Source organism: Oryx dammah, unplaced genomic scaffold, assembly GCF_014754425.2.
Source record: "Oryx dammah isolate SB20612 unplaced genomic scaffold, SCBI_Odam_1.1 HiC_scaffold_28, whole genome shotgun sequence".
Classification (NCBI taxonomy): domain Eukaryota; kingdom Metazoa; phylum Chordata; class Mammalia; order Artiodactyla; family Bovidae; genus Oryx; species Oryx dammah.
Genome location: NW_024070212.1, coordinates 10261705 through 10289479, shown reverse-complemented (window position 1 = coordinate 10289479; position 27775 = coordinate 10261705). Strand labels below are relative to the sequence as shown.

Sequence of the window (27775 nt, the reverse complement as noted above, 5' to 3'; positions counted from 1 at the left end):
CCTGTCCAAAAAATTTTTAAGAGAATATGACATATGTTTTGGATCTCCTATAACATCTGGTAAAGTGCCAGGGACATTTTCACCACTCAAAATTGACTTGAGCTGAATAAAATTGTGTCTCTCTGTAAGAGTTTGATTCTGGTCCCAAACACTTCAATCCTTGAAGTATACATTCATTTGTTCATCCATCCATCGAAGCAACAGGTAGTAATAAAGTACAGAACCAGGTGTAAAAACAATAAGGCAGTAACATGGGACCTCCCTTGTGGTCTCATGGTTAAGACTCTGAGCTCCTGATGCAGGGGGGCCAGCTGCTGCTGCTGTTGCTAAGTCACTTCAGTCGTGTCCGACTCTGTGCGACCCCACAGTTGGCAGCCCACTAGACTCCCCAATCCCTGGGATTCTCCAGGCAAGAACATTGGAGTGGGTTGCCATTTCCTTCTCCAATGCATGAAAGTGAAAAGTGAAAGTGAAGTCATTCAGTTGTGTCCGACTCTTAGAAACCACATGGACTGAAGCTTACCAGGTTCCCATCCATGGGATTTTTCCAGGCAAGAATACTGGAGTGGGGTGCCATTGTCTTCTCTGGGAGGGGGCCCAGACTCTACTCCTAGTTAGGGAACTAGATCCTGCATGCTGCAATGAGGATGGAGGGTTTTGCTTGCCTTAACTATGACTTGGTGCAGCCTAATTAATTAATTAATTACTTGAAAGAATAAGGCAGAACTTTGCTGGTGGTCCAGTAGTTAGGAATTTGCTTGCTGATGCAGGAGATACAAGTTTGATCCCTGGTCGAGGAAGATCCCATATGCCTCAGGGCAGCTAAACCCCTGCGCCACAGCTACAGAAGCCCATGTACTCTAGAGCCTGTGCTCTGCAAAAGGAGAAGCCACCACAATGAGAAGCTTGTGTACAGAAACTACAGAGTAGCCCCACTCACTGCAACTAGAAAAAGTCCCACGTGTACAAGAAGATCCAGGGCAACCACAAAATAAATAAATGAAATGAAAGCAATAGTTTATGAAATTAAAAAAAAATTAAAAGAATAAGGCAGCAGTGGTTTACTCAATGGGTGAGCAGTGTAGCCGAGTTGATAAGATGTGTGCAGGATTCCATAATGTGTGCTGGGAAGTAAGTGATGCCATGTGAAAGAGGAGCAGATAAAGTGATGCAGCTATTTAAAGAAGAGATGAATTACTTCCAGTGAAAAGAAAGTCAAGGTAGCAGTCTATGTACTGGTTTGTGCCCTGCACAGAAAACTCTATAGTTATAAGCCTTGTTCAAAGGTTTTCAAGCTGAGAGCTCTGAGATTGCTAATGGAGCCCTGGGGTGTACTGTCTGACCTACTGGGCAGATTCTGTTGAAGTGAAGCTCATCAGACAAGCCAGTGGCCAAACTCTAGTCCTTGGTCTCACAGGGAAGCACAGTGTATAGAGAGATCCCTGGATTGTACACTAGAGTACGTGGGGTCTGTTCTCATCACTAGACATTTCTGCATTGGGTGACCTTTGGCAATCAGTTCAACTTCAGATACTTCTGAAGGGTCGCTGGACATGCCTCTTCAGTGCTGTGAAGAACAATGGAAGCGATAATGGGAATTAAGATTGTGGGTAACGGTCACTGAGAGCTTTCTGTGGGCTGTGTGTCTGTCTGAAGCACATTCCTGTATTAATTTATTAAGTAAGTAGTCCTTTTGTCTTTCTTTTGTGTAGTTGACATCACTGAGGTAACAGAAACTGTCCCAACCTCATGCAACTAGAAGGTAGTGTAGAAGGTATCAGACCCAGGTGACATGGCTCCTGAACCCACACTCATTGATGATTATGCCCTGTTCCTGTCTTCCAGCCTGCTAGCACTACATAAATTATAATATGATATTCAATGTGAGCAATCATGCTGTTCTAAAGAGGATCTTCCCTACCCAGGGATCAAACATGCGTCTCTTATGTCTCTTGCATTGGCAGGAGGGCTGTTTGCCACTAGCAACACCTGGGAAGCCTAAAAGAAGTAGGCTAATCAGTCTAGACTAAAGGTAAATAGAAGTAGCAACATAGTTAAATAGAAAAAATGATATTACACACACACATACATCAGCAATATTGTAGGTTCCAGACCACCACGATAAAGCAAATATTGCACTAAAGAGAGTCAGAGTTTTTTGCTTTTTCAGCGCACATAAAAAGTTATTTTTATATCTTACTGTAGTCTGTTAAATGTGAAATAGCATTTTGTCTTTTTAAAAATGTACATATCTTAATTTTAAAAGTCTTTTATTGCCAAAAAATGCTAACCTTCATCTGAGCCTTCAGAGAATAATAATCTTTTAGCAATAGTAACATCAAAGATTACTAATTACAGGTCACCATAACAAATAAAAGAATAATGGGAAAGTTTGAAATATTGCAAGAATAACCAAAATGTGATAGAGACCCAAAGTAAGAAAATAGTGTTGGAACTGTGGGGCCGGTAGACCTGCTGCACGCGGGGATTCTACAAATCTTTGATTTGTAAAAAAAATGCACTATTTGCAAAACACAATAAAGCAAAGTTCAATAAAACGAGGTTTGCATATAAATCTTAAGATGTAACTAGCGCTTATACTAGACTCCTGGTAGTTTGCTCTACTCAGGAGATAAAATTATGAATAGTACAATTTTGGAAATCATAAAGTGATTATCTAGTCCAGCCTTTTCATTGAATGTTTAAAGATATGCCCAGAAATTTAAGTGCCTTTACTAAGGTCACACTGTTGTCAAAGCAGAGAACATAAAACTATTTAGTGACTGTAGAATTCAGAATTTAAAGAATGGGATGTTCCTAAAAGCTAACGTGTTAAAAGTTTCTCTTGATTGGTAAATTGATTGCCTCTTGTCAAGGTATATTTCTCAATAGTTGAATAATCGAACTGCTTCTTTAAGTGAATGCTAGAGACATACACTTTTCTTTTCAGTGCTTCTTGTAGAAGGTAAGGAAATAGAACCTTATTACTCCATTTGTATTATATTACTTGCCTAATGACAAAGAAATTGTACAAATTTACCTTCTTTTACATTCACATTTAGAGGTGGCTACTTCCTCCACATGTATAAGAACCCATCTACTATGGGTGGGTTGTTGTTTTCTCATCACAGCCTCATTCAAACAATGTTTCTTCATTTAGTCTAGAGAATTTGAACCTCCTACAAGCGCCACTTTGATTGCTCTTCACTTTGGGGGTGAGGAAAACCCTTTTCACTCCCTGGGTTCCACGGTTCTGCTGCTTTGGTCTCTGGTAAGCGGTTGAAGCCAATCTGATAAAAAGTAAGCTATGGTCCTGGCTGATAAGGACTCGCTGTGTGATTCAGATAAGAGCTTTCACAAAAGGAATTCAGGTTCCAAAACAGAGCCCCAGTATAGGTGGAACTGTGGAGAGGGTTACAAAACAGAACAATAATAAATAAAATAAATAATAAATAAATAAAAACATGAGCAGGGCTCCAGTAGAGGTGGAACTCCATGGAGAGGATTATAAAACAGAACAACAATAAAATAATAAATAAATAAAAACATGAGCAAAATTGCTGTTTGTGGAATGCTTCATCTGTAACAGAAATGTGGATTCTGAATGGGATTTCCTTAAACATTCTTTGAGAGAGTCAAATAGAGATCAGACAATTTTTTTCTGACTTTATTTTCTGTTTTTAGAGTGTTTTTATATGCAGCCCAGGAGACAAGACTGGGTCCCCTAAGGTATTTTCTCAAGCTTTGAGTTTGACAGAAAAGGGACTTTTACCTTTGAATAGGTCAGAGGAAACAGGGGTCTAAATATTGCTTGCGTGCTTATTAAGTCACTTCAGTTGTGCCTAACTCTGTGCGACTATGGACAGTAGCCTGCCAGGCTCCTCTGTCCATGGGACTCTCCAGGCAAGAATATTGGAGTGGGTTGCCATGCCTCCCTCCAGGGGATCTTCCAGAGCCAAGGATTGAACCTGAGTCGCTTACGTCTCAAGCAATCTTTTAATTCATTAAAGAATCAACTCCATAAATAAATAAATATTTATTATGCATGTTTAGGGCTTCCTGGTGACTCAGATGGTAAAGAATCCACATGCAACGCAGGAAACCTGGGTTTGATCCTTGGGTTGAGAAGATTCCCTAGAGGAGGGCATAGCAACCTACTCCAGTATTCTTGCCTGGAGAATTCCATGAGCAGAGGAGCCTGGCAGGCTATAGTCCGTAGGTTCGCAGAATCAGGCATGACTGAGCGACTAATAACATGCATGTTTATGATCCCAGGCCTGAAGAAGGATTTATTCAAAAGAAGATCAAGTCCCCTCTCTAGACAAGAGGCTTTCCTAGTTTAGTCTCAGATATGCCTCAGATCAAGGTGGTATTGGTGTTTGCCCACTAGTTCTGGGGCTGTGGGCTCTATCCACACAGAGAGAGCAGGAACAAGGGCGTGGAGAAGTGCTTTTAGTTTAGTGGCACGGCTCAGGCCCACAACCATGATTTAGGCAGAGCATAACCCTCTGGCTGCTGCTCAGTGCCCACAAGTTCAGGATGTTGGCACAGAAACAGGTAGCATCCATCTGGCCTGGTGAACACATGATCTTCTGCAAACATATGATAACGCAGGCGCCCCAAGCAGCTCTCTAACATCAGGCTCTGTGGCCTCTAAGTACATTTCCACCACCACCGCAGAACGTAAGAGGGAATTGCTTCTCCAAAGAGTAAGCCCCTTAACCCACATCCTTTCCCGTTCACTTCTCCTGCTCTGCCCCTCCCCTACAGCTGTTTCAGAGTACAAAGACACTTTAGGACGATACATGCAAAGCTCTCTGGATACAAACTATGTCTGGGTGAATCACAGTAAGTACCGTTTTATAACTTCAGCTTGGTGTTTGCTGACACATAAAAACAAGCCCTTACTGTCGTCTTTATCCTGCTTTCTAGTTTTAACTTTTGTTCTCCCCCAGCTGGTGGCTCAGACGGGAAAGAATCTGTCTGCAATGCAGGAGACCTGAGTTCAATCCCTGGATCAGGAAGATCCTCTGGAGAAGAAAGATTGCCTGTAGAAGGGAATGGTTACCCACTCCAGTATTCTTTCCTGGAGAATTCCATGGACAGAGAGATTGGCGGACTATAGTCCATTGGGTTGCAAAGTGTCAGACATGGACTAACACTTTCACTTTCCCCCCACCCAGCCTGCATTCTAGAGTTATTTTTCTTGCTTTCCTGGGTCACTGAGGAAACAATGTCTTTTCCATCTTGCCCCCAGGTCCACACCTTTGGAGCTGACGCTGCTACCCGAAATGCTAGATTTTACCCTGGTGAGTTCATCATTTCTACCCTTAGATTTCCCAAGACAAGCTGATAAATGATATATTTTGAAAAAGCTTTATTGTTGCTCTTCAGTTGCTAAGTTGTGTCTGACTCTTTGAGACCCCATGAATTACACCTCACCAGGCTTCTCTGTCCTTCACTGTCTCCCAGGGTTTGCTCAAGCTCATGTCCATTGAGTGGGTGATGCCATCCCACGATCTCATCCTCTGTCACCCCCTTCTCCTCCTGCTCTCAGTTGTTCCCAGAATTAGGGTCTTATACAGCATCAGTCCTTTCAATGAATATTCAAGGTTGGTTTCCTTTAGGACTGACTGGTTTAATCTCCTTGCAGTATGAGGGATTCTCAAGAGTCTTCTCTAGCACCACAGTTCAAAAGCATCAATTCTTCAACACTCAGCCTTCTTTATGGTTAAACTCAGGGAAAGCCTAGGGGTCTGGCAAACACAATATGAGTTAACTCCTAATTAAATAAGAAAGCTAACATGCTAAAGGGAGGTGACCAGTGTTCATGACATTTCATTGGTTGCCTTCTGTCTGATATGTTGATTAAATGTGGGGGACATTAGGAAATGGAATGGGTGGAGAGTTTTAGGGACAAGAAAAGCAAGAGCCTGGAACCAGATAACTAAATCATTTAAAAATATTTATTGAGGACCTCTATGTTAATAACAACAACAATGGCAAGAGGCACTTCTGAGTGTCTCATCTGTGCCACTCATTGGGCTAAACACTTTCTATGGATTACGTAGTTTGATCTTCACAATGACTATATGAGAAAGAAATGATTATTATCCCCATTTAAAGATAAGTAAATCAGAGTTTTGAAAATTAGGTAGCTTGCCAAGGCTTAGAGCCTATATGTGGCTGATTCAGGATTGGAACCTCAGTAGTCTGACTTTAAAATCCATGTATAAGCTGAATATCAAGTAGGGGATCATGTGCTTTTTGTTGGACTTTCCAAAAAGTAAAACAACAAGACAGTATTTGCTCTCATGTAGTTTACAGTTTAACTGTGCAGAACAGCAAATGAATGAATATCATATGTGATAAGAGCCATGAAACATTTGTAACTTGTTCATGTGATAGAACGTCACTGGACCTTTGGCTTTCTGCCTCTTTCCCCTTCTAGCCATCCTGTAAATGAATACCAAATTAATCTCCCTAAAGAATTGGATCTTCTTACTTCCCTTCTCCAGCAGATCTTCCTGACCCAGGAATCAAACCGGGGTCTTCTGCATTGCAGGCAGTTTATGGGGCGAGTTACTAGGGAAGCCCCACTTACAAAACTGCTGCTGCTGCTAAGTCGCTTCAGTTGTGTCTGACTCTGTGTGACCCCATAGACGGCAGCCCACCAGGCTCCCCTGTCCCTGGGATTCTCCAGGCAAGAACACTGGAGTGGGTTGCCATTTCCTTCTCCAACTTACAAAACTACAGTAAGCCTAAAACTGCCTCAACTGCAACATGTCTTAGAAAGAACTGAAAGGACTAAGAAAGTTTACTCTGGAAAGAGAGGAGACTCAAAGAGAACATAGTAATAATTTTGACATGCTAAAAGAGCTATGCTTTTGAACCATGGTGTTGGAGAAGACTCTTGAGAGTCCCTTGGACTGCAAGGAGATCCAACCAGTCCATCCTAAAGGAGATCAGTCTTGGGTGTTCATTGGAAGGAATGATGCTAAAGCTGAAACTCCAATAATTTGGCTACCTCATGTGAAGAGTTGACTCATTGGAAAAGACCCTGATGCTGAGAGGGATTGAGGGCAGGGGGAGAAGGGGACGGCAGAGGATGAGATGGCTGGATGGCATCACCAACTCAATGGACATGAGTTTGAGTGAACTCCGGGAGTTGGTGATGGACAGGGAGGCCTGATGTGCTGTGATTCATGGGGTCGCAAAGTGTCAGACACGACTGAGCGACTGAACTGAACTGAACTGAATGAACTGAAAAGAGCTATCTTATAGGAAAAAAGTAATCAGTGGCCCAAATAATTCCCCAACATGTATCTACAGACCCGTGGCCTAGAACACCTACCACATGCCAGGGACTATGTTTGGTTTTGAGGATATTACAAAAAATCAGAAAAATAGTACATTTAAAAGGAAAGCCTGAAAACTGTTAGTTATTAACTCAGTGGTCTTTAAGCACTAGGAAAAAGAAGTGTTGGGAGTAACTGGGAGAAATGGTGGTGAAGAGAATCTTGGAACCAGGAAGAGAAAGCCAAGAAACAGCTGGATCTAGGGCGTCTAAAAAAAAAACAAAACCATGCATCGTTTGAGGAGGTTATTTATTGGTTTATTTTGTCTTTTTTTTAAATGATGATTCAGTATAAGGGGGATGGACAGTTTAGTCTTTGGAGTCAGTCCTTCCAGGCTCTAAATTCTGCTCCAATTTTCCCACTGTCTTGGGCAAGATACTGAAACCTTGTGAGCAGATATTTCTTCAGTCATAATCATGAGGATAATGATTCACATCTCTAAGAAATTAAACAGTAGAAGATGTAATAACTGTTTCCTTATGTGGGGAAAACCACTAAATCATTGTTAGCGGCATTTACTTTTACTCAGCCTCACGAAGACTTGAATGGGAAAGCCATCTTGAAAATGCTAAAGTGAAGAATGTGAAAGAACAAAACCAGAAGCCAGGTGGGAGGAAGGCTTTGTATTATTTGGAATATTTTGGAGATAAATGACAGAAATTCACCCTGAATTAGGTAATTTTTTTAAAAAAAATTCAAAAATAAAAGCATGCAATTGTTCATACAACTCAAAAATCCACAGCAGGTGAGCTGTGACATCATCAGTTGTCCTCTTAATCTCTTGGCTCTTATTCTTCTGTGTTGGTTTTTTCTGAGGTAGCCATTGTCTAGATTGTAGAAATAATAGCTGATAGCATCTCTAGGCTTATATGGCCATTAATGCTCATATGTTTGAAGCAGAGAAATCTCAGAGGTCATATCAACCTCTGAGAAAAAAACTATCCCTGCTGGGACTGTGTGCCCATCTTTGAAATAATCATAACTCTGATGGCCAAGCATGGTTATGGGTTCCCATCTTTTCCAAGGTTGTCTTTGGTGAATACTCCAGGTTGGTCCATCAGAAAAGTCCATCCCCTGAACATAGATGAGGGGTAGGGAGCTACAGTTCCTAGAAAAGCAGAATTTTATTTCCAGCAGGAGGAAAAAAAGATAAGAGGGGATGAAATCCAAAGGCATGGAAAGGAGATTGAAATTCAAGATATATAAAAAGGCTGTTGATGTTATAGCTGACAATAAAGTAAAGCCAAAAAGAGTATGGCTTCTCATCACCAATGTTAATAAGCTATACTCAATATTCAAGACAATTTCTAGTGTCAGTAAGATTATTGTTCTGGCAAAGGGATTCTTCCTTATACCTCATGTTTTAGAGGGACTCATATCATAAATGTAGCCTAAAACGGACATTAAAAAACACAGGGGTGCCCATACCCTGAAGATCTAGTGTCCAGTGATAGCCTAAGGACTAACAATCCGAACATCTACTCTTAGGGCTGACACATTTTACTCCCCCAGAGAAATGCTGATCCACACCTCTTGCCCTTTGTCCTCAAAATAAAAAAGCAACTGTGTCCAAATATTATTAAGTTGGTGGGTTATGGTGCTGAGGTGGATACAGCCTGGAATGAGAAGAGGTTTGAATGGCAGACAGAAAAAACCAAATGAATTAACTTGTCAAACTTGTCCTCTCTGATAACATGAATGCAGTAAGTTCTTGTATAAAAGATGGTCATTTCCCAGTAGTGCCAATTGTCCATTTGGTTGCTTCTTTCTGCATACCAATTTGTAGTTCCACAGAGATTCACCAACTAGCCCAGGTTACACATGGCAGATGAGAAATGCGTTGCTTGTTAAGCAATTTACATTACTCTTAAGTTTAGACATCTATAGCCAACAAAATATAAATAATATTTAAAAAAACAAGGTACTGATTCTTTACATTGGCAAATAAATGGACTCTGATCTCTAAAATTGTAAATAGTTTTATTTTATAAGTTATTAAATATGATTTAAAGTTTCTTCTGTTAGATAAACTTAAAACAATTTAATGGAAAATTTTGTATTTATCAATTATCATTCATATTTGCCTTTTAATTTTAACATATTTAAATACTTTAGGAGAAAATTACTTTCTTGAAAATATAATGGTTATTTTGTTTGGCAAATCTTCTATATCTACCTTAATTTTCATTTTTGGTGGAAACATGCTCAAATCTTGTACAGCTTGAAGGAAGATATTTTTTTTAAAAGTTTAGGTTGGTGAGAATAGGTACAAGTCAAAAATAAAAAATGTGATAAAAATTAAGAAATTTGAGACTGTTCAACAGTTGAATGGATAAAGAGGATGTGAGATACACACACACACACACACCACACACACACACACACACACACACACACACACACACAGTGGAATATTACTTAGCCATAAGAAATGAGGAAATTCTGCCATTTTTGACAACTTGGATGAAACTTGAGGGCATTATTCTATGTGAAATAAGCCAGACAAAGAGACAAATACTGTATGATACTGCTTGTATGTGGAGTCTAAAAATCAAGCTCAGAAATAGAAAACAGATTAATGGTTGCTAGGGGCTGGGATGGGTGGGGGGGCGATGGGGAGGTATTGGTTAAAAGGTATGAACTTTCATTTATAAGATGAATAAGTTCTAGGGAATCTAATGTATAGCACAGTGATTATAATTAATAATGCTATATTATATACTTGAAAATTGCTGAGAGTGGATCTTAAATGTTCTCACCACAAAAAAAGAAATGACAATTATGTGACATGATGGAGGTGTTAGCTAATGACATGGTAATATCCTTTGCAATATACAAAGGTATCACAAAGTTTAATGTGTTATGCACCTTAAACTTACACAATATTATCTGTTAATTATATCTAAATAAAGGAGCAGGGATAGCAAAAAAAAAAAAAAAAAAAAACAAACAGGCTCATAAAGGAAAAAAGCTGGAAAGAAAAAAAGAAAAGAGGATAATCTATTTAGCACTTCAAACAGTGAAAATGAACATATCCTGACATGCATGACCCACATAAAATTTGTCATTATGACATTGAAATTTTATTAAGGATTTTATTATTTATGAAAACAATACACATGAGCAAGAAAACTACTCTTATCAAGTCTGCAACTTGAACAGGTGAAATGAAATCCTTCTATTTTCCTCCATGTCCCTTACTAAAAGGAAATTAATCACTAATACAAGCAATGAGAATGAAAAACAGAATTACTCAAATCAACCTACGATTTGGAAATATTAAATGTTATTTTGATGTACCCATTGGAAGACGAAGAAAATTACATTCATTAAATTGGCAAATTTCATGGCTGAGGAATACTAAACTTCTTGAGTTTTATTAGATGAAGACTTTGGAAAATAGTCATCTCTTCATTTTGACATCATAAAAATATTTTGAACAAGGCAGAATTCAATCCAAATTAATATATCTATGCCAGATTTTTAGCCAAAATTCAGAAGACTTTTGGGTGCCATATACTTTGCATAGTTTAAACTTGTCATTAAAACATGTTGAAGACATGTCCTCAACTGTGCCAATAGAAATAACATTTGCTGGAACAATTCAAAATTATATATTTTCTACATCTGCTAAAGATAGCTTTTTTTTGTTTGTTTTCAAATGCCTATCAAATTCACCTAAACTACTGTTGAATGCATCGTGGGAACATTCTGATCACTGGTAAAACAATTAAACTTAGGTTAAGCAAGGAAAGGTATTAGAAGAGTTAAAATGAAACAAAAGAAGACCCTTAAATAGATAGTCATGATCTTCAGCTGAAAATAAAGTTCAGCTTGTGTTATCCATAGTTATTTTACAAGAAATGTTGTTTGTATTAATTACATTAGCAAAAGCTTATGAACAACACCATAAACAGTAAACAAGTAATATTTTTAAAGGGTAAAGAAACGTTCCTCAAAATTTTAGAGAAAATGTTTTCTTCTGTCAAAAGAAACTACATGTGAAATATGCAACAAAAGTCATATTGCAGCAAAGGATTATCCCCCAAAGTGATATCCCCTAAAAGGGTTATAAAGATGAAATAAAGAAATTTCCTGAAATCTGAAGGCTAATATTCAAATATTAAGAATTCTAGTATTAATTTCTATGCAGACTATTTTAAATCCATTAAGGATAATAGTATAGTCTCAGTTAGAGAAATGATTCCATATTGCCATTTTTCATTTTCTTTATAATACTCCAGCATTGAAATTTTTGAAAGAAGAACTTAAGTAATATTGTATGGATCAAGATATCATTTTAAGAGGTAGCAAAAACTTGTGATAAAAGTGATAGTAATTTATATGATGAAATTGAAATATTTTGTAACATACTATGTGATAGATATAATTTATTAATTTGACATTACTTTTGAACATAATAGCTAAAATTTATAGCTCATTTTAATTTAAATTTTGCTTTAAATACTTTCCTATCAGTTCTAGTCAGTAGTAACTCAGAACAGAAAATTTTCTACAAATTGAAATTAATAAAAGCTACCTAAGTACCACAATAACTCAAGGAAAATGATCTAATTTGGCATTGCTCTTAATGTGAAAGTATTATGTGAAATAGCTGTGAAAAGAAGACAAGAGAAAAGCAAAGCAGAAAATGAAAGATACATCCATTTGAATGCAGAGTTCCAAAGAATAGCAAGGAGAGATAAGAAAGCATTCCTCAGGGATCAATGCAAAGAAATAGAGGAAAACAACAGAATGGGAAAGACTAGAGATCTCTTCAAGAAAATTAAAGATACCAAGGGAACATTTCATGCAAAGATAGGCTCGATAAAGGACAGAAATCGTATGGCCCTAACAGAAGCAGAAGATATTAACAAGAGGTGGCAAGAATACACATAACTATACTGAAAAGGTCTTCACAACCCAGATAATCATGATGATGTGATCATTCACCTAGAGCCAGACATCCTGGAATGTGAAGTCAAGTGGGCCTAAGAAAGCATCACTATGAACAAAGCTAGTGGAGGTGATGGAATTCCAGTTGAGCTACTTCAAATCCTGAAAGATGATGCTGTGAAAGTGCTGCACTCAATATGCCAGCAAATTTGGAAAACACAGCAGTGGCCACTGGACTGGAAAAGGTCAGTTTTCATTCCAATTCCAAAGAAAGACAATGCCAAAGAATGCTCAAACTAGCACACAATTGCACTCATCTCACATGCTAGTAAAGTAATGCTCAAAATTCTCCAACCCAGGCTTCAGTAATATGTGAACTGTGAACTTCCAGATGTTCAAGCTGGTTTTAGAAAAGGCAGAGGAATCAGAGATCAAATTGCCAACATCTGCTGGATCATCGTAAAAGCAAAAGAGTTTCAGAAAAACATCTATTTTTGCTTTATTGACTATGCCAAAGCCTTTGACTATGTGGATCACAATAAACTGTGGAAAATTCTGAAGGAAGTGGGACTACCAGACCACCTGACCTGCCTCTTGAGAAGCCTATATGCAGGTCAGGAAGCAACAGTTAGAACTAGACATGGAACAACGGACTGGCTCCAAATAGGAAAAGTGGTACATCAAGGGTGTATATTGTCACCCTGCTTATTTAATTTATATGCAGAGTACATCATGAGAAATGCTGGGCTGGAGGAAGTAGAAGCTGGAATCAAGATTGCCAGGAGAAATATCAATAACCTCATATATGCAGATGATACCACCCTTATGGCAGAAAGTGAAGAGGAGCTAAAGAGCCTCTTGATGAAAGTGAAAGAGGAGAGTGAAGAAGTTGGCTTAAAGCTCAATATTCAGAAAACTAAGATCATGGCATCTGGTCCCATCACTTCATGGCAAATAGATGGGGAAACAGTAAAAACAGTGTCAGACTTTATTTTTGGAGGCTCCAAAATCACTGCCGATGGTGATTGCAGCCATGAAATTAAAAGACGCTTACTCCTTGGAAGAAAAGTTATGACCAACCTAGATGGCATATTCAAAAGCAGAGACATTACTTTGCCGACTAAGGTCTGTCTAGTCAAGGCTATGGTTTTTTCAGTAGTCATGTATGGATGTCAGCTGCTGCTGCTGCTGCTAAGTCACTTCAGTCATGCCCTATTCTGTGCGACCCCATAGACCGCAGCCCACCAGGCTCCCCTGTCCCTGGGATTCTCCAGATAAGAACGATGGAGTAGGTTGCCATTTCCTTCTCCAATGCATGAAAGTGAAAAGTGAAAGTGAAGTCGCTCAGTTGTGTCCGACTCTTACTGACCCCATGGACTGCAGCCTACCAGGCTCCTCCGTCCATGGGATTCTCCAGGCAAAAGAGTACTGGAGTGGGGTGCCATTGCATTCTTCTATGGATGTGAGAGTTGGACTATAAAAAAAGCTGAGCGTCAAAGAATTGAATTGGTGCTTTTGAACTGTAGTGTTGGAGAAGACTCTTGAGAATCCCTTGGACTACAAGGAGATCCCACCAGTCCATCCTAAAGGAGATCAGTCCTGGGTGTTCATTGGAAGGACTGATGTTGAAGCTGAAACTCCAATACTTTGGCCACCTGATGGGAAGAGCTGACTCATTTGAAAAGACTCTGATGCTGGGAAAGATTGAGGGCAGGAGGAGAAGGGGATGACAGAGGGAGGATAAGATGATTGGATGACATCACTGACTCAATGGACATGAGTTTGGGTAAACTCCAGGAGTTGGTGATGGACAGGGACTTCTGGTGTGCTGCAGTTCATGGGGTCGAAAAGAGTCAGACACGACTGAGCGATTGAACTGAACTGAACTGATTATGTGAAAATATTGATAGAAGATATAATTAGTATTTTTTCTGAAATGAAAGCAATAAAAATTAATTTCTTGAAATAAGTATATATTTTCTGAATTCAGCATCTCTTTCATTTTTTTTAATTGTTTTACTTTTTAATCAAAGGATAATTGCTTTACAGAATTTCGTTGTTTTCTGTCAAACCTCAACATGTATCAACCGTAGGTATACATATATCCCCTCCCTTTTGAACCTCCTTCCCATCTTCCTCCCCACGCCACCCCTCTAGGTTGATACAGAGCCTCTGGTTGAGTTTCCTGAACCATATTTCTGTGGAATCCATATTGCTATGGAATTTCCACAACAAATTCCTGTTGGCTAACTATTTTGCCTATGGTAATATAACTTTCCATGTTACTGTTTCCATACATCTCATCCTCTCCTCTCCTTTCCCCATCTCCATAGGTCTATTCTCTATGTCTGGTTCTCCACTGCTGCCCTCTTGATAAATTCTTCAGTACCATTTCTCTGTATTACATATGTATGCATTAGAATGTAATATTTATCTATCTTTTTCTGACTTACTTCACTCTGTATAATAAGTTCTAGGTTCATCCACCTCATTAGAACTGACTCAAAGGCATTCCTTTTTATGGCTGAATAATAGTCCATTGTGTATATGTATCACAACTTCTTTATCCATTCATCTGTCAATGGGCATCTAGATTGCTGCCATATTCTAGCTATTGTAAATAGTACTGCAATGAACAATGGGATATATGTGTCTTTTTCAATTTTGGTTTCCTCAGGGTATATGCATAGGAGTGGGATTGCTGAGTCATATGGTAGTTTTATTCCCAGATTTTTAAGGAATCTCTATACTACTTTCCATAGTGGCTGTATCAGTTTACATTCCCACCAACAGTGCAAGAGCATTCCATTTTCTCCACATCCTCTCCAGCAATTACTGTTTGTAGACTTTTTGATGATGGCCATTCTGACTGATGTGAGGTGATATCTCATTGTCGTTTTGATTTGCGTTTCTCTAATAATGAGCAATGTTGAGCACCTTTTCGTGTGTTTGTTAGCCATCTGTATATCTTCTTTGGAGAAATGTCTGTTTAGGTCTTTTCCCCACTTTTTGATTGGGTTGTTTGTTTTTCTGGTATTGATTTGTATAAGCTGCTTGTATATTTTGAAAATTAATCCTTTGTCAGTTGTTTCATATGCTATTATTTTCTCTCATTCTGATGGTTGTCTTTTCACCTTGCTTATAGTTTCCTTTGCTGTGCAAAAGCTTTTAAGTTTAATCGGGTCCCACTTGTTCACTTTTGTTTTTATTTCTCTAGGAGGTGGGTCACAGAGCATCTTGCTTTGATTTTTGTCATCGAGTGTTCTGCCTATGTTTTCCTCTAAGAGTTTTATAGTTTCTGGTCTTACATTTAGGTCTTTAATCCCTTTTGAGTTTATCTCTGTGTGTGGTGTTAGGAAGTGTTCTAATTTCATTCTTTGCATGTAGCTGTCCAGTTTTCCCAGCACCATTTATTGAAGAGGCTGTCTTTGTCCCATTGTATAGTCTTGCCTCCTTTGTCAAAAATAAGGTACCCACAGGTGCATGGGTTTATTTCTGGGCTTTCTATCTTGTTCTATTGGTCTATAATTCTGTTTTTGTGCCAGTACCATACTGTCTTGATGACTGTAGCTTTGTAGTGTAATCTGAAGTCAGGAAGGTTGATTCCTCCATCTCCATTCTGCTTTCTCAGGACTGCTTTGTCTGTTCGGGGTCTTTTGTGTTTCCATATGAGTTGTCAATTTTTTTGTTCAGGTTCTGTGAAAAATGCCACTGGTAATTTGATAGGAATCACATTGAATCTGTAGATCGGTTTGGTAGTATAGTCATTTTCACTATATTGATTCTTCCTACCCAGGAACATGGAATATCTCTCCATCTGTTTATGTCACCTGATTTCTTTCATTAGTGTCTTATAATTTTCTGCATACAGTTCTTTTGTCTCCTTAGGTAAGTTTACTCCTAGACAATTAATTCTTTTTGTTGCAATGGTAAAAGGGATTGATTCCTTAATATCTCTTTCTGATTTTTCATTATTAGTATATAGAAATGCAAGTGATTTCTGTGTATTGATTTTGTATCCTGCATCTTTGCTAAATTCACTGCTTAGCTCTAGTAATTTTCTGATACTATCTTTAGGGTTTTCTATGTACAGAATCATGTCATCTACAAACAGTGAGAGCTTTACTTCTTTTCCAATCTGGATTCCTCTTATTTCTTTTTCTTCTCTGGTTGCTGTAGCTAGGACTTCTAGAACTATGTTGAATAATAGTGGTGAAAGTGGAAACTTTTGTCTCTTCCTGATCTTAGGGCAAATTCTTTCAGTTTTTCACCATTGAGAATAATGTTTGCTGTAGGCTTATCATATGTGGTATTTACTATCTTGAGGTAGGTTCCTTCTATGCCTATTTTTTGAATTTTTAATCATAATGGGTGCTGAATTTTGTCAAAGGCTTTTTCTGCATCTATTGAGATTATCATAGTTTTTATCTTTCAATATGTTAATATGGTGTATCACATTGATTGATTTGCATATATTGAAGAATCCTTGCATCCCTGAAGAAACCCAGCTTGATCACGGTGTATGAGCTTTTTAGTGTGTTGTTGAATTCTGTTTGCTAAAATTTTGTTGAGGACTTTTGCATCTATGTTCATCAGTGATATTGGCCTGTAGTTTTCTTTGATTGTGCTGTCTTTGTCTGGTTTTAGTATCAGGGTGATGGTAGCCTTGTAGAATGAGTTTGGAAGTGTTCCTTCCTCTGCAATTTTTTGAAGGTGTTTTGAAGGTGTTTAGGTTTGAAGGTAATGATAGGCATTACTTCTTCTCTAAATAAATGTTTGATAGAATTCTCCAGTGAAGCCATCTGGTCTTGAGGTTTTTTGGGGGGGAGGGTGGATAGGGGAGATTTTTTATCACAGTGTCAATTTCAGTGCTTGTAATTCGGTCGTTCATAATTTCTATTTCTTCCTGGTTCAGCCTTGGAAGATGGAACTTTCTAAGAATCTGTCCATTTCTTCCATGTCATCCATCTTATTGCCACATAGTTGTTCATAATAGTCTCTTATAATCCTTTGTATTTCTGCATTGTCTGTTGTAACCGCTCCTTTTTTGTTTCTAATTTTGTTGATTTGATTCTTCTCTCTTTTTCTTGATGAGTCTGGCTAAAGGTTTGTCAATTTTATCTTCTCAAAGAACCAGCTTTCAATTTTATTAATCTTTACTATTGTTTCTTTTTCTTTTTCATTTATTTCTGTTCAGATCTTTATGATTTCTTTCCTTCTACTAATTTTTGGGGGTTTTGTTCTTTTTCCAGTTGTTTTAGGTGTAAAGTTAGGCTGTCTATTCCATGTTTTTCTTGTTTCTTGAGGTAGGATTGTATTGCTATAAACTTCCCTCTTAGAACAGCTTTTGCTACATCTCATTGGTTTTAAGTTGTCATGTTTTCATTGTCATTTGTTTCTAGGAAATTTTTGATTTCCCTTTTGATTTCTTCAGTAACATGTTTGTTATTTAGAAACATATTGTTTAATCTCCTCATATTTGTGTTTCTTACAGTTTTTTTCTTGTAACTGATAGTGTTGATATACTAATTGATATACGAATAATGATAGTCTCATAGCGTTGTGTTTGGAGAAGATGCTTGATACAATTTCAATTTTCTTAAATTTACTGAGGTTTGATTTGTGACCCAAGATGTGGCCTATCCTGGAGAATGTCCCATGAGCACTTGAGAAGAAGGTGTGTTCTTCTGCATTTGGATGAAATGTCCTGAAGACATCAATGAGATCCATATCATCTAATGTATCATTTAAGACTTGTGTTTCCTTTGTAATTTTCCATTTTGATTATCTGTTTGTTGGTATGAGTGAGGTGTTAAAATTTTCTACTATTACTGTCTGTTTTTCCCCTTATGTCTGTTAGTGTTTTTCTTATGTATTGAGGTGCTCCTGTATTGGGTGCATCAGTTCAGTTCAGTTCAGTCGCTCAGTCGTGTCCGACTCTTTGCAACCCCATGAATCAAGTTGGAATCAAGATTGCCATGAGAAATATCAATAACCTCAGATATGCAAATTGGGTGCATAGATATTTACAATTGTTATGTCTTCCTCTTGGATTTATCACTTGATCATTTATCGCTTGATCAATTATGTAGTGTCCTTCCTTATCTCTTGTAATCTTCTTTATTTTAGGGTCTATTTTGTCTGATATGAGGATAACTACTCCAGCTTTCTTTTGCTTCCCATTTGCATGGAATATATTTTCTATCCTCTCAATTTCAGCCTATATGTGTCTTTAGGTTCAAAGTAGGTTTCTTGTAGACAATATATATATGAGTCGTTCTTTTATCCATTCAGCCAGTCTGTGTCTTTTGGTTGGAGCATTTAATCTATTTGCATTTAAAGTAATTATTGATACATATGTTCCTATTGCTATTTCCTGAATTGTTTGGGCTTGATTTTCTCGATCTTTTTCTTCTCTTGTATTTCTTGACTATGTAAGTCCCTTTAACTTTTGTTGTAAAGCTGGTTTGGTGGTACTGAATTCTCTTAACTTTTGCTTGTCTGAAAAGCTTTTTATTTCTCCATCAATTTTGAATGAGATCCTTGCCAGGTAGAGTAATCTTGGTTGTAGATTTTTCCCTTTCAGTACTTTAAATATATCCTGCCATTCCCTTCTGGCCTGCAGAGTTTCTACTGAAAGATCAGCTGTTAAGTGTATGGGGTTTCCCTTGCATGTTACTTGCTGCTTTTCTCTTGCTGCTTTTAATATTCTTTTTTTGTGTTTAGTCTTTGTTAGTTTGATTAGTATATGTCTTGGCGTGTTTCTCCTTGGGTTTACCCTATATGGGACTCTTTGCACCTTCTGAATTTGATTGAATTTTTCCTCTTCCATGTTGGGGAAATTTTCAACTATAATCTCTTAAAAGTTTTTCTCATACCCTTTCTTTTTCTCTTCTTCTTCTGGCATCCTATAATTTGAATGTAGGTGAGTTTGATATAGTCCCAGTGGTCTCTGAGACTGTCCTCAGTTCTTTTCATTCTTTTTACTTTATTCTGCTCTTCAGCAGTTATTTCCACCATTTTATCTTCTGGCTCAGGTGATTTGCTCTTCTGCTTCAGATATTCTGCTATTGATTCTTTCTAGAGTATTTTTAATTTTAGTAATTGTGTTGTTTGTCTCTGTATGTTTATTCTTTAATTCTTTTAGGCTTTTCAAATTGATTCTTGCATTTTCTCCATTCTGTTTTCAAGTTTTGATCATCTTTACTATCATGATTCTGAATTATTTTTCAGGTAGTTTGCCTATTTCCTCTTCATTTATTTGGATTTCTGTGTTTCCAGTTTTTTCTTTCATTTGTGTAGTATTTCTTTGCCTTTTCATTATATATATATATATATATATTTAAACTTATTGTGTTTGAGGTCTCCTTTTCCCAGGCTTGAAGGTTGAATTCTTTCTTCCTTTTGTTTTCTGCCCTCCTAAGTTTGATCCAGTGGTTGACATAAGCTTCATATAGGGTGAGATTTGTGCTAAGTTTTTTGTTTGTTTGTTTGTTTTTCCTCTGATGGGCAAGGCTGAGTGAGGTGGTAATCCTGTCTGCAGATGATTGGGTTGTATTATTGTTTTGTTTGTTGTTTAGATGATGCAACCTACACAGCATGCTACTGGTGGTTGGGTGATGCTGGGTCTTGTATTCAAGTGGTTTCCTTTGTGTGAGTTCTCACTATTTGATACTCCCTAGTGTTAGTTCTCTATGGTTAGTCTATATATTTTAGATATATGTGGGCATCATTTTGTACTTTTCCATGACTCACATATTAGGAGCATATGTATACCTATGGCTGATTCATGTTGATACTGAGCAGAAAACAACAAAATTCTGTAAAGCAATTATCCTTCAAATAAAAATATATATATTTTTTAAAAGTTATGACTACTGTATCCAAGTTTTTAGCTAAGGTAACACTTGCTTTCAAAAAGTTTTCACAATCCCCATTTGGTAATTTATGGAAAGTCCAATACCTGCTACATGATTTCATTGAATTCTCAGAAGTTTACATTTTCATATTTACCTCTGGTTCCCATTGCAGTAGTTCAGTTTATAGATGGCTTCATGTCTAAAACATGCTGCTCTATTCGTGGCTTCCTCTGGAAAAGAGAATTCACTTTTATTCTGGTTTTTGTTTGTTTATTTTTTTCCTCTTTTTTTGTTGTTGCATAGATTACTTCTAAGATCTTATTAATAGTTCCCCAATCAGTGATTGAATCCTGGCACTTGGCAGTGAAAAATGTGGAATCCTAACCACTGCACAGCCAGGGAATTCCCCTTTTATTCTGCTTAAAGCTTCTCATATATGGTATACATCAGATTTTACTAAAAGTTCAGGATGATGGGGAGAGAGCTGTAGAATATAAAAATCTTTGCAGAAATTCACACCTACAAATGAATGTTGGTCATTCCAGCCCTAAAAGTTATATTAGCCACACTCCTGTGAAGAGTGCTAAAGTTCAAGGCATCTAAGTGAATCCACAGGCTTCTCACCATCTTGTTGGTTCCTTTTCCCTCCCATCTTTCTCCCCATGGTTTCCTAGCCTATTTCTGTCTCATATCCACTCTCCCACCCTCCACCTCAAAACAGCTTTTATTTCTTTTCATTTTATAATTCAGAACAAAACTCTCTCTAGTCTTTTCTTTAAAGCTCAGTTCCTCAGGCCCTCATTGGCTGTACCAAAATCCATTATAGTGCTTGGCAAAGGTCTGGTGCCACAAAAGACCATCAGGGTCCTTCAGATTATTTTAAACAAGATCCAACCTCCTTTTCCTCAGGAAGAATCTGTTGTTTTAAATAACAGTATTCTTTCTTCCTCTTTACCTTCTCCTCCTCCTCCCCCTTTCCCTTCCTTTCCCTCTCTCCTTCCTTCTTCTTCCCTTTCTCTTTCTCCTTCTCCTCCTTCTTTTTCAGTTTCACCAAAAATAGTTTCATAAGAGCATAATAATATAGGCCTGTAAGCCATCAGGACATAATATTACAGTGTGGCTGCTAGTGGTAGAGGCTATCTTTATTCAGAATTACACAATAATCATACTGAAACATAGCTTTATTTTGAGTGAAACCTGCTTACACAGAAGACTAAAAGAAGTTAAAATGGAGGTACTAAAATGGAGATCTGAAAAACAGCTTTCATGGGCCAATCTAAATGGGGACTAACCATCAGGAGGAGGACCCCTTACTCAAATGTTAGGATGCCCTGGTCTGGAGAAAACAGCGTGACTCTCATTTGCTCCCAGGGAACTGCTAGACATTAAGCTGAGAATGAAGGGGAATCCAAATGCCTCAATTTACCATGTGACTCACACACCTGCCTATGGAGGACAAGAGCATCTTGGGTAGCATTAGGTCTTCCCCAGTCATCCACAGCTGGAGAAGGAAATGGCAGCCCACTCCAGTGTTCTTGCCTGGAGAATCTCAGGGACGGGGGAGCCTGGCAGGCTGCCATCTATGGGATCGCACAGAGTCGGATATGACTGAAGTGACTTAGCAGCAGCAGTCATCCACAGCACTTCTGGAAAAGGCAAGAACCAGCTACTTTGGCTTTCTGCTACCCTTTCTATCCTCAACAACCCTCTTACTTGCCCTCAGATTAAAATTCTTCATGATTCTTGGAGCAGAGCAATTTCTGCAGATCTACTCACCATCTCACTCTGCCAGTATCTCCTTTTTCCTTCCCACCCTCAAGAACCGGAAGTTGGAGATTGTTCAATAGTCCATGCAAGAGCTCCGAGTGGCACTGTGTTTGGGCTGCATGACTCTACTGCCCTGAGGTCTCTCTGACTAGCTCAGGGAGGAGGGCAGATGCATCATCAAGAGGCTTACCAGTCACTTCTCAAACTTCATATAAAAAGAGTCCAGAGCCCAGCATTCTACTTCCTAAATATTTCCCCCTCCCTTTTCTTTCTCGTTACACCTAACGTCTCTTTTAGACGTTGAAAAAATGCAGTAATTGGACTCATGTCAAGTCTTGCTCTGATTCTTCCAACTGTTCACAGGAAGATATGTGAAGGTATCCCAAATGTCGATTGGATCGTGTCATTTTCATCCTTGAAAGTCTCCAGTGTCTTCTCTTCAGGGGCATTTAGAATAGATATACCTTTTTGACACGATTAATACTCTCAATCATTTGGACCCTGCTTATCTTTAAGGCATTATTTCTTTAGCTTTCTATCACCTCTGCCCCCTGCTTACCATCCTATACTCCATGCTCTGGTCATACTAAACTACTTTCTGTTTCCCAAACACTATGTGATCTTTTTAGGTCTTCATGCTTACTCTTCTCTTTGCCTGTAATAAACATCACAGTCACCTGTATTCCTTCTCTTCATTTGCTTATCTTGGCTGTTACTTTCTACAGGAAACTTTTCCTGACCCCTTAAATTGAATTAAATCCTCCTTCCATGCATTTCCTTTATATTCTCAGTTTCCCCCATCATAGCATTCACCACACAATGCTGTAATTACCAATTTATTTGTCTTTCTTTCTGGGCTGTAAATTCTGTTCAAAGGACCTATATCTTTTCTCTCCTTTACCTCTCCAAAGCTTTGTAGAGTACCCAGAACACAGAGAGTGCTCAGCAAATCTTTATTAAATCAATCATTCAATCAATGAAACATACAGAGAGAGTAAGAGGGTGAGCAGTCAAGAGTAGTCAAAAAAGTAGATAGAGATAGGAGAGGGGAGACGAAGGAGTTGTCAGCCACATGGAATACTTGCAGAATTGCTGATGGTTCGTTGCACCTACTTTGAAATGAATCATTTATTAATGTATCTTGAACAAGCAATGAATGATGTTCCAGTCACATGTGGGGTCTGGTGGTTTAACTGCTTTATCCTCTCCTCCTTACCTTCCCATCTATCCTTATGATAAGCTTCTATTAACTGTGGTGACCTGGACATATTTCTATTCTGAAAGTCTGATAAATTGTCACTAGTACTAAAGTCAAAGAAAAATAATGCCACCCCTGGACTCCCCCAAACACTTAATTCAGTATTTCCTATATGCCTTATATACACTATGACAGCACAACCTGGATATAATAGTTGCATAAAAGGCTGTTCTTCTCATAAAGGAGCTTATAATTGAATAGGCAGTTCATCCAAAATCAGGTATTAATAAGTAGTATTCAATTAAGGGCAAATTAAGAGAAAAAGGCAAAAAAAAAAAAGAAAAAGATTTAAACTCAGAAGAAGATGAACTCAGTGTGAGATGAGGCTTCAAAGAATGCTTCAAGGAAGAGGTGATATTGAAAGAAACTCTGAAATAATTGAATTACTTACATAGACCTGATAAGGGGATGACAGAGGACCAGATGGTTGGATGGCATCACCAACTCAATGGATGTGGGTTTGAGCAAATTCCTGGAGATGGTGAAGGACAGGGAAGCCTGGTGTGCTGCAGTCCATGGGGTCACATAGAGTCAGACATGACAGAGTGACTGAAACTGAACTGAACTTAATGCCTATTCTCTTCTGATAAGAATTAATGTATTATTCTCATAAGCATGCTATTTGTCTTGTGTGTGTATGTGCTCAGTCCTGTCTGACTCCTTGTGACCCCATGGACTGCAGCACTCCAGGATCCTCTCCATGGAATTTTCCCAGGCAAGAATCCTGGAGATGGTTACCATGCCCTCCTCCAGGGGATCTTCCAAGCCCAGGGATCCATCCGATGTCTCCTGTGTCTCCTGCATTGTAGATGGATTCTATACCATTGAGGCACCAGGTCCTATACTGTTCTGGTAACTGTTCCTTTAAGAATGCTATATTTAAGGCAGTGGCAGGCAGTGGCCATGAGGATGAGGTTTTGGGAGCCTTCTGGCAGAGAGCTCTCCTCACTCTCCTACCACAGAGGCCGTGAGGGTGCAGAGACCAGAGCTGTGTAACACTGAGATGTCTGCCCAAGGAAAACTCCAAGTTCAGTTTAAATTTGTATTGGTTGGTGATCGTGGTACAGGAAAAACTACATTCTTGAAATGTCATCTGACTGGTGAATTTGAGAAGTATGTAGCCACATTGGGTGTTGAGGTCCATCCTCATGTGTTCCATATCAACAGAAGACCTGTTGTGTTCAACGCATTGGATACAGCTGACCAGGAGAAATTTGGTGGACTGGGAGATTGCTATTATATACGAGTTCAGTGTTCCATTATAATGTTTGATGTAACATCAAGAGTTGCTTAGAAGAATGTGCCTAACTGGCATAAAGATCTGGTACCAGTATGTGAGAACACCCCTATGGTGTTGTATGACAACAAGGTGGATATTAAGGACGGAAAGGTTAAGGCAAAGTCTTCCACCAAAAGAAGTCTCTTCAGTATTATGACATTGCTGCCAAAGGTAACTACAATTTTGAAAAGCCCTTCCTCTGGCTTGCTGGAAAGCTGATCAGAGTCCCTAACTTGGAGCTTGTTGCCATGCCTGCTCTCGCCTCCACCAGAAATGGTCATGGACCCAGCCTTGGCAGCACAGTACAAGCATGATTTGGAGGCTGCTCAGACAACTGCTCTCCCGGATGAAGATGATGACCTGTGAGAAAGTGAAGCTGGGGCCCAGCGTCAGAAGTCTAGTTCACGGGCAACTGCTCTGTGATGTTAGTGGTGCAGTGTGTTTGCCACTTTATTATATAGCTAAGCAGGACATGTGCTTAATTTTTGGATGCTGAAGCAGATGGATGGACTTCAGAGTGAATGTGGCAGTTAAAAAAAAAAATACCTTCATTTATTTTGGGCCTGCATGTTTAGGTGTTTGGATCACAGTTGTTTTCTCCTTGAGTTTCAAATATAACACTGCCATAGCCACATGACAATATTGAGAGGTAGAATCTTGTTAGTTACTGTCATTCCCATTCCTTTTCATTTAGAATAAGAATAAACTTGTATTTTGAATAAATGAAAAGAATGCTCTATGTATTATGCCACAGACACTTAGCATCTAAGACTCCTTATCAATATAAACAAGCAGAAGGGAACTCCCACTAAACTGAAACCAGCCGCTTGACACAATTGGAGCCGCTTCATCTTTTAACTGCAAACCTGAAAGGGAAAATATTTGTTTAATCAGCAATTCCTATAATTTTGTTCTAACAGATGGGAAGCCAACAACAGTATGTTTGCCAGCCTACACAAATTTGATTTTGAATAGTTCCTCATCCTTACCATCACCATCTCTCCTGCCTGCCAAAGCCGAAGAACTCATTTGAAACAAAAACAAACAAACAAAAAATAGGTAGGAATTTCTGGATACTTGAAAAAAGTTATCTCTAAAGCTTATGATGCCTCTCTGCCAATGGTAATTGGTGGCAATAGGCATCACTGATCAGGACTTAATTAAGATGAAGGATCAGGAAGATTCTGAAGAAGGAATACTCTGTCTGGACAGAGGAAACACATATATTGAGGTTAATCAATGAGAATTATTTAGGGGGAAGAAAAGAACAATATTTGGGGAATAGCAATGAAAACTAGGGCATTAGGTATAGTCAGTAAGCCATCAATTCAGTTCAGTCACTCAGTCGTGTCCGACTCTTTGCAACCCCATGAACCGCAGCACACCAGACCTCCCTGTCCATCACCAACTCCTGGAGTCTACCCAAACCCATGTCCTTGAGTCGGTGATGCCATCCAACCATCCCATCCTTTGTCTTCCCCTTCTCCTTCTGCCCTCAATCTTTCCCGGCATCAGGGTCTTTTCAAATGAGTCAGCTCTTCCCATCAGGTGGCCAAAGTACTGGAATTTCAGCTTCAACATCAGTCCTTCCAATGAACACCCAGGACTAATCACCTTTAGGATGGACTGGTTGGATCTCCTTGCAGTCCAAGGGACTCTCAAGAGTCTTCTCCAACACCACAGTTCAAAAGCATCGATTCTTCTGTGCTCAGCTTTCTTTGTAGTCCAACTCTCATATCCATACATGACTACTGGAAAAACCACAGCCTTGACTAGATGGACCTTTGTGGACAAAGTAATGTCTCTGCTTTTTAATATGCTCTCTAGGTTGGTCATAACTTTCTTTCCAAGGAGTAGGCATCTTTTAATTTCATGGCTAAAATCACCATCTGCAGTGATTTTGCGGCCCAAAAAAATAAAGTCTGACACTGTTTCTACTGTTTCCCCATCTATTTACCATGAAGTGATGGGACCGGATGCCATGATCTTAGTTTTCTGAATGTTGAGCTTTAAGCCAAATTTTTCACTCTCTTCTTTCACTTTCATCAAGAGGCTCTTTAGTTCTTCTTCACTTTCTGCCATAAGGGTGGTGTCATCTGCATATCTGAGGTTATTGATATTTCTCCTGGCAATCTTGATTCCAGCTTGTGCTTCATCCAGTCCAGCATTTCTCATGATGTACTCTGCATATAAGTTAAATAAGCAGGGTGACAATATACAGCCTTGACGTACTCCTTTTCCTATTTGGAGCCAGTCTGTTGTTCCATGTCCAGTTCTAACTGTTGCTTCCTGACCTGCATATAGGTTTCTCAAGAGGCAGGTCAGGTGGTCTGGTGTTCCCATCTCCTTCAGAATTTTCCACAGTTTCTTGTGATCCACCCAGTCAAAGGCTTTGGCATAGTCAATAAAGCAGAAATAGATGTTTTTCTGGAACTCTCTTGCTTTTTCAATGATCCAGCAGATGTTGGCAATTTGATCTCTGGTCCTCTGCCTTTTCTAAAACCAGCTTGAACATCTGGAAGTTCATGATTCATGTATTGCTGAAGCCTGGGTTGGAGAATTTTGAGCATTACTTTACTAGTGTGTGAGATGAGTGCAACTGTGCAGTAAGCCATAGCTATGATCTAAAGCATCTATTGATGCCTGGAATAATATAGGTCGCCTGCTCAAAGCAAAGTAAAACAAAAGAAACATGGGTGTCCTATAAGAAAGAAAAATGGAAGGAAAAGTTCAATCCTAAGATGATGTCTAACATTTGAGAGAAAGTGATTTGAATATCTGGTATGTAAAGAAATTAAAAAGTGAACTGCTTGCTCAGAGTCTTACAGAATTAGATGAAAAGCTGGCACTTGGCTCAAAGTCACCTCAGCTCTTGGAATGGTATTCTTTCCATGGTCCATGCTGTTTCTCCATACTGTAGGTTTAATTTTGTCTTTCCCAACAGGAAACCAATCAAAGTCACACATGGATTGTGGATCACACATTTCCCCTTCCCCTAATGGTCGTTGGTTCACCCATCAGCCCGGGGAAGGTAATCTCAATATTCACTAAACATATCCTGGTTGTCAAATGTTTGTTCATTCACATGGTCATCTCACAGGTTAGTCAGGGTTACCCTGTCCTTTGACATACACAAATACTTAAAATTGATTGAAACTTACCATTCAGTCTCTCGGGAACTCTAAAATCCTCATAATTTCTGCAAATTCAACAGGATTTTTATTTTTAGGCTTGCTTCAAATTCTGATTTCTTGATTCTATCTGGTCTCCCTTACCCTTACCTCTTGTAGCTATTGTCTTTTCTGGATCCCACACTAACACAGAAGAGGAACCCAGCCCATTTCTCTAACATACCACA

The 27775-nt window shown here is 38.7% G+C and overlaps 1 pseudogene; it reads left to right on the top strand.

The window, feature by feature from the left end:
• The first annotated feature begins 24141 nt into the window (after window positions 1–24141).
• On the top strand, window positions 24142–24814 carry LOC120855612 (annotated as a pseudogene).
• The last annotated feature ends 2961 nt before the right edge of the window (window positions 24815–27775 follow it).